This window comes from Poecilia latipinna, unplaced genomic scaffold, assembly GCF_001443285.1.
Source record: "Poecilia latipinna isolate Pla-1442-1.1 unplaced genomic scaffold, P_latipinna-1.0 Scaffold160, whole genome shotgun sequence".
In the NCBI taxonomy this organism is placed as follows: domain Eukaryota; kingdom Metazoa; phylum Chordata; class Actinopteri; order Cyprinodontiformes; family Poeciliidae; genus Poecilia; species Poecilia latipinna.
Genome location: NW_015112776.1, coordinates 87,452 through 96,062, shown reverse-complemented (window position 1 = coordinate 96,062; position 8,611 = coordinate 87,452).

The window sequence follows — 8,611 nt, the reverse complement described above, 5'->3', positions numbered from 1 at the left end:
TGTAAACCAATTAGTTTGTTTAATTCCAGCTTATTTAGAAAAGAAAAACCAATAGACGTTTCTTTCAAATTCCTTTCTGGCTGCAAAAAGTTATTGTCGGCTAGTGTCAACATACTTGGAGTCAGATCTCTCCTGAAAATAATCCTCCCCTTGTGAGCTGTTCTCAGCAACACACAGTCTAGACACAGCCAAATTCACAGGCAGAATAAAACATAAAGCACCACTGAAATAAGTGTTCTTGATCTTAATGCACATTATTGCCGTGTCCCAGGGATAAAACACTTTAGAAGTCAGTCATGAAGAAGAGAAAGCCTTAGGGCTCTTAAGGCTGGGTACATGTTCGTGATGCGCCCAGCTACTTTAGCTGTCATGCAGCAATATATCTCAGAGCCTTTGCTGGGTGCACTGATGCTTGGCTTAAGCCATTTAGCAGCGCCCTGGTTAACTGAAACCGACAAAACTTCTGATTCCAGCCCGATCTTAGAATAACACCCCTGGCGGTTGTGAAGCTGTCTTTGCCCATTTCATCTGGCAAGCTCCCACAAGTGCATTTGAAGCTGACACAAATACAGAAGAAGATACTTTATGACGTTACCACATTTACCCCAACAATTACAAAACTGGCAGTTGCATGAGAAAAAAACCATAAAAAAAAAAAAAAAAAGACAACCCCACAACAACTTTAGCCTTTCAGTTTGTAGAATAAAGGGCCAAATTAAACCACGGTTTAAATGTCCAAGTAAAATATGATGGCATTTGGTCATTAAAGGCCAAAGGGCGCGCCGTAGGGGCGAAAACCTTGGATGATTTCCCTTTATCTACTCTGGAAACACACAAAACAACAACACTGGGTGATGAGATGATTACAGCCGAGTAGCAGTGACACCATGGGGCATAATAAAAGTTAAATTTGCTTGTGCATTAAAGTGTGACATCAAAAGCTAATACCCCCATCACACTATTGTGTATCTGAGCTTTATTTCAGTGGTGTAAAAACACACGATGCCTTAGAAAAACAATGTCTTCCTACTAATTTAACTCTAAAATGTGATCACCTTGAACCCAGGACGCTTATCTGTTAACACGCCAAATAACTTTGAGGCTTCGATACAGCATGTATGCAAAGTACTGCAGTATTTACAAAAATGAAATTCAAATATCAGTGACTCAAAATAACATTGCTTGTTGTTGATGACGATGAGAAAAACAAATGTAATACTTACACATTCGTAAGTGTAAATGCTACACCCTATTACTTACCACAAACACAATTATATGCAAATACACCGCTTACTTGGTGACTATTTTCTAAAAAGAGGTATGAAGAAGTACTTGGCCCCACCATTTAGCTCGCAGATTCTGATTAATTTGACTACAATTATTTGACCAAGTAAAAAGGTAAAATAAATCAAGACGATGACGCCACAACAGAAATAACGTACCCAGGTTGAACGGAGCAGAACACTGTGAATCCCACACCTTAAATGTGATAAAATACGCTCTACAGAACCTGAGAGCACAGAAAGTGACACACACACACTTCAAAAGAAGAGACGTGACCTGACATTTTCTGAAATTTCTCACTTCCGTAGACTTGGACTCATGCTTTAACACATTCTTCTCAGTAAATCAGTATAAACGGGTGCTGTGGTGGCGCAGGGGTTTAAGCACAGCCCATGTATGGAGGCCTTAGTCCTCGACGTGGCTGTCGCAGGTTTGATTCCCGGCCTGGCGACCTTTACCGCATGTCTTTCCCCATCTCTTGTTACCAACTTTCCTGTCAATTATAGAGGCCACTAGAGCCAATAAAACCTTACAAAAAAAAAAAAATCGGTATAAACGGCAAACTAGATGGAAAACTATGACAGCTACTTAAGGTTTCCAGAATTGTAGCTCTAGAAAGGATGAGATTCCTTTAAAGAGATTTTGGTCCTATGGTGACTCCTGTTTAAAAGCACAAGACTCTGGAGAGAAAATATCAGCTGTCAGTATCTTACCAAGACTGGACTACTCTTAAGTTTGATAAATAAAATTTTAGATTTACTGGAAACTTGAACTAACAGCTAACCAGAAAACAAACCTGTCATCTCTCTGTTACTATGGTTACGTTGTGTCCACCATGTTCGGTTCTCTTATGCATCTCTCACATGCAACGTTACTGGTAATTGACAATGGGTCATTTTGCATAAATACCTATCAGCTTTAAACGTTAAGTCACAGTATTTTGATGTGTATGTGCCACTGATTATCAATTTTGTGTTCAAATATAAAGTTCAGTTCACATTTTACAGCACACACGTTTTAATATCATGCGCTCAGGTGACATTTTAAGGTAAAAGGAAGTCAATGAAACTCAGATTTTATGTTTGGTTTTTTTGCCTTGAAGTACATGGAAATTGTTAGCCACATTACCTGAATTACAGTCAACGTAAAAAAAAAAAAATTCTTGCTTTGGAAACACTTGTACTATCTATTTCTTCTTGCTCTCAGTAGATATCAAATAACCTTGCAACAAAGCTCCCGCGCAATCTGTAACACAAATGCAGCTCAGAAAGGTCAGTGTTTCCATCACAGCACGCTCATGCTAACAAGTTAATTACACGTAGTCCTGCGCACATGAACTTTAAGCCTGTATTTATAGTCAAAGGAGCTCTGCGGTTAGGTGCACTGAGCTAATTATGTGATGAAAAATCTCCCGTGGCACGAGGGTAATTTTTCAGTGCTCTTTAAAGATAGTAGAGGATATGGCAGATAACTGCTTGAAGCCCTTGCAAGTCAGCAGCGGCCGAGCTAAATGTGGCAGCAAGTGTCAGGCCAAATCAATACACGCTTCCCAGGATTCCTTTGGTGCTATAATCCAGGCTGCAGTGGGCACTGACCCCGGGGAAGCCTGGGCTCTTGTTTTCTTGCCCTGGTTTCTTCAAAAGGAGCTGCACTTATGGATATGGCAGTACGGAGCATAAGCTAATTACTTAAAAAAATGGACAGGATTTGAGAGCTATAAACTGCTTAACTCGTAGATAGAAACCTCAGCGTCCGACAGCGGCTCTGTGCAACTTTGAATCTCTCCAAAAGGTGTTCACATAAATTGGTCGCAACCTCGGCTTAAGAGGTTACAGAAGTTTTACCAGCTGTAATGAACTCTTAATGCGTCCAAAATGTGCGTGTCAAATACTCCCCTCGGTTATGGAGCTCTGGTGAACTATTTCACCTTAGCGGTTCACAATTCTCCCTGGCTTGAACTGCGATTTGCTGATTTTTCTGTGGTGGAGGGCCCCCGGTCTCTTCCAGCTGATTTCACTGATCCCATTAAGTCGTAATCTTCTATTATTTGCCTTAAAATAACGAGAGATAATCCTGGCATCGCCGTAATCAGCCGTGAAATTGAGGAATCTCTAACTGGATTTCACAGTGGCCAGCGCACACTGGAGCAGTCCAACAATTAGAAATATTTGTGTAAAAATACACAATTCTCTAACCTACCCATCCCTTTACGGATCCATTTCTACCCATTCAACATTTTCTATAAGTAGTTTCCGAAAACATCTCCACAAATATTCAGCTCCCCTCCTCCAGTTGCTCTCCAGGACTAAGAGGGTTTCCAGAGCATCACATCTCCCCCTGTAAGCCGCCCTCGCTTTCTTAACCCAGCAGCGAGTCATTAAAAATGTAAAATTATCGTCTCTAAAGTGGAACATGATTCAGTCCTGCGCTCAGGAGGCAGTGAAGCGCGAAGCTCGCATATGAAATGCATTTGGTCATCCCCCCCTGGCTAACGGGGAAGTAAAAGGTGCACTGAGTGTAACGAGAGCAGATTGCAGATTCTTTATTTAGGGAGTTATTGTAGACACGGAGTCGGGGGGGAAAATCCTTCCTGCTCGATTGAGGCTGTCGGTGGAGGGTGAAAGCTTTGATCTCGTGGGGAAACGGTCAGCTTTACTTGCTTAAAACATAAAATAAAATCAGCTCTGTAGAAATGTAAGCACGTCAGAAATTTATGTTACTGAAAAAAATAAAAGATTTTCTTTGCTGTCAGTTCATGTTTATGTTGCATGTAATAATATAGGTGTCTAGATTACATTTCCATGTACAATCACTGAGGTCTTTGACTCTCGAACCAGAAGTGTTACATACTCAGATCGTACAAGTAGAAAGACGTCCTTGAAACAAAGACGAGGATATTTTTTGTCGGTGGGAATGGTATCGTATTCTCATTGCGCTCCCTTCAGTTACTTTATTAGCCTTGTGAGTATCTATTGTAGTAACTTTCCACACAAAGTGTGAGTAGAGAGTAAGAGGATCAGCGGGTTGGATTCTGAAAGAAACATTTTACAAGCGTCTGGTTGAATATTAACACAGAGCGACTATTTATTACAAAATGTGACATGCATATTAATCTTCAAGAGTTGGAGTTTGTATGTTATATTTCCAGAGCCCATCATACTTTGTGTGAATGTTGCTTTTGTCTTCTGGTCCAGCATATTACACATAAACAAACAGACTTTTGTAGAGTAAATTTGGGTTGACATACCAAGAAGAATATAATGACACCTTTATCGTTCATAGACTGACGATGTGAAGAAATGGACTCATACTAGACATGCAATTCTACTAGAACAGACACAAAAATAACATTTTATTCAATCCTGATATAATATTTTACGGGTTTTACTTAGAGCTCATTTGTTGAATATTTACTTATTTTGAAGAGATAAATTTCTGCTGAAGGCAAAGAATGCCATCAGAGATAAAAACTCTGGAAATTCATCAAATAATGAAAATTATAATCAATCACAAAAGGATGCAGTTATCTTATGTTTCTTAAACATAAATCACACTGGCTCTATCTAATAATCATGATGCACTTCAGAAGTTGATATTTCTTCTTTGCTGATTGATTTTTAGCCCAACAACAATGATGGGAAATTTTCTCCTCCTCTGGCTTTTTGTTGACGATGTAAATGAATCGGGATTTGATGGTGACTTCAAGCTTAGACGTTGCATTGGTGTCACTTCCTTTACTGTTGGTAAGTAATGGAAAATAACCAAATGATCACAGGAGTCACCAGTGGCGGAACGAGTCGGGGTCGGGCGGGGGGGCGGGACTAATGACCGGGCCGTTATATCCAAAAAAACAAAGCTCATGAAAACATAATTTTATAAAGTACTAATAAAAGCCACTCATATTTGTCGTAAAAATAATCTACCTAGTTTACAATCTGTTCCTAAGTGTCTGACTGATGACGCTGTGGATGGTTGGTGACGTGTTTTACCCAGAATACACTTCAATATTTTACACCCACTATGTCACTAAAATCAAAAGGTCTTGTAAAGTTTTTAGCAACTATGAGTCAACAATGACTGGGGCAGCATAATATATAATCTACTGGGGGACCTCATTTTATAATCTATATACACCATACTCAACGGGAGAGGGCCCACCTTCTCCAGCTCTCATCAGACGTGACACAGACTTGAATCTTTTAAGTCATATTCTGCCTTCCATGCGGGCCCCTCCCCAGGCCCGGGCCGGGGGGCCGCCGCCCCCCAGTCTCCCCCTTTAGCTCCACCCCTGGGAATCACGCTAAAATGACAAGTTGAGTTTGTTTGACTGAACGTGGCGCGCACCGAGGAGTCGTGTTCGAATAATCCCACACACAGAAACAATTCCCGCACCTGTGTGTTTGCTGCTTTCTTTTTCACAGCTCCGGCTGTTTTAAATGTTTTAGTTATTTCTCTTAGGGTAGATCTGAGCAAGTTTAACTGTTTTAGTATTATCCTAATCGGACTTTTGAAGATCAGTGCAAATTTGAGTTGCTTGCAACATTTTGAGGAAAGGTTAAGAGTCATATTTATTCCACACTGAAACAGGAAGCCATGGATTAGTAAGCAATTACGTTCATAGAGTCTCTGATCAAATTAGAAATGTGATCAACCCTAAGAATTAGGACTTCTTAGTGATGCAAACAGCACATGTAAAACCAGCAAACAACCACAATTAATTGTTGAAGTAGGATTTTTCCCCCCCACTAAATAGACATTCTCAAAGTTTGGATCATTTTTAAAATTTTCTGCAGGGGATAATACTACTGTAATAAAATATTAATTTACTGTTTTACTTACAGTATCACTAAACGTGGAGGATCCTGTGTATGTAGTCGAACATTATTGCATATTTTGAAAGTTTAACTATGAAAATCGTTTGGAAACACTTTGCTAGCAGAAGCACAAAAGGGGGAAATGTTTGTTTTCATGGCCAACAAACCATTAGCCATGAAAGTATGAGTGTATGATCTAGATTGCAAATCTGATTAATATGAATGTTTCAGCTTGAAATGTCAAAGCAACAACTTGCAAATGCAACAAATATATTTTTAAGTTCAACTCGAGTCGATCTAATGTTGGTAAATCAAAGTTAAGATAAACAAAGCCCATTTTAGTCCTAAATTTAAAATATTTCAACAATGCATGACCTTTACAACACTATTGTTGCAGAAGACATTCAGACCACAGTCCCTGAGAGTAAACACCCAACTTGCGTTCATCTCTGTCTTTGTCGTATTTAGTAAAATGTTCTATTTGTGGCCTCCATAATTTCACAGCTTCCCAAATCTCCTACTGCGAAGCTTAAAGGGCACAAAACATTTCCTCTTCTTGTCATCATCAATCATAATTAGGCAACAATTTCTTCACCTTGGATCAATTTGTGCCATTGAGATCAAACAGCGGTGTTAAAAGGCACCCGGGTTGCTCCGAAGTTAATCTGTATCATGTGTTATGAGCACTGATCTTTCACGGCGCAAGTCGGCTCGTGTGCTGTATCGTGTTTCGCCGCGGCTTTATCTCCCTGCAGCTAAAACGGAAAATGCACTCGTGTTTATTTTTCACATCCACTGATATCAGCTGAATAAGAGGTCGAACACTATACAACACAGTCCAGAGCAAATCGGATCGTCACTGGTTTTTAGTCTTGGATATTTAAATCAGTAATTTTAATGGGGACGGTGGGGTTCTGCGCTTCAGATTCTGCTGGAAAAAAAAGTTCTGCAAACCCTACCGACCGTTGCCCAGTTTCTGTAAACTTTATTGAACTTGACCATAAAGTCGAGGTGCTTCAAGAGCACGGTGGCGTTATACCTGGAAGGTGTAACCGTATAGTGTTGAGAAATAGTGTAAGGAACAGACATCTCCAGATGAAAGCCCGAGAGCGGAGCATTGTTCCTTACATAATCTGTTTGTAGTTAGCAGGCGGCGGTTGTTTTTTACCCCCTTGTACTGTAGCTTAAGCACTTGTCACTTTAAACTAGAGTGATCTGAAATTTTGCTGGGTGATTGCAGAGAATGCTAATGCCCTCAGAGTTGTATCCTGTGGCCGTTTAGGCTCAAATCAAACCCAGAGAGACGCAAGAAGGAGTGGGGCTGCAACGCTGTTCTCCCCCCTAGGACGGCTGCTAATGAAATCCTTCAACAAGTTTCTTGAGATCACAGAGCTGGGATTTTGAAAATCAGGTTATTTTTGTTTAATCATGAACTCTTAAACTTAAGAAAATCTATATTGCTCAGATGGAAGGTCGATAACTTAAGGGCAAAAAAATCATGTTTTAGGAGTAAGATTCAGAAATTTTTAGGAGTTACTTCATTTTCTGTTTCCGGACTCGCATGAAAAGGATTAGAAGCCGGGTCTATATCTGAGAGCACAGGATTCAAATCGGTTGCAAATAGAACAAAAAGAAATAGATTAATAATACAGAGTTACAGCTAAGTTATTAACCTATTGATCAGAACTGAACTCATTCTGACTTCTGTTTTGGAGACTGACAGCAGCTTTTGAAACTTTCATGTCGCTACAGTTTATCTTAAGAGCACAGGTAATATCACACTGAACGTGAGAGAACGGTGCAGATATCCAGATATATGCTGATGATGCTGTTTTAATATTTAATAGTTAGTAAGGGCATGGCATCAGTTTGAGCACAAGTGTCTATTAACTTAGTCATGGTCTGAAATGCCATATCTCAAGCTAAATGTACACTAAACTTGTTTTTCCTACACGGACTGAACTTTAAATAACAGAAACAATTTAACTGACTCATGCTGTGAATATTTTCAAGCATTTGGTATTATCATTTACGTAACAAGAAAGACACTAAAGATGCCATTAGTCAATTCAAATCTTGGATTTGGATCCTAAGATCAAATCATTGTCTTTTTCTTGAGAAGCTGTAGGATTGGAGCTGACCTCCAACTGCTTTCATTTCATATTTAAACTGAACTTCTTAAAAAGGTTGAGAGAGGCACTCGAGAGAGATTACCACCATTTCTAAATTTATTTAAATACATTTGAAATAATGGATTTTCTTTTTATGTACCGATTGGTCCTATTGAGTGTTTTGTATTCACGTTTTGAAGTAATAATACGACTTTTAATGTGCGTAACCAAAAACCCAACTAGGTACGATCGCAGTAAACAACTTGCGCCACAAATGTTGGCATCCAGTCCTTTATAACAGTTTGCTCACAAATGAAATGCAGCATTGGTATTGGTCAGTAAATATTAATGAGTTTGGTTGATGTTTGCACAGCAGAGCTTGAGAATGTGGACGGCATCAGC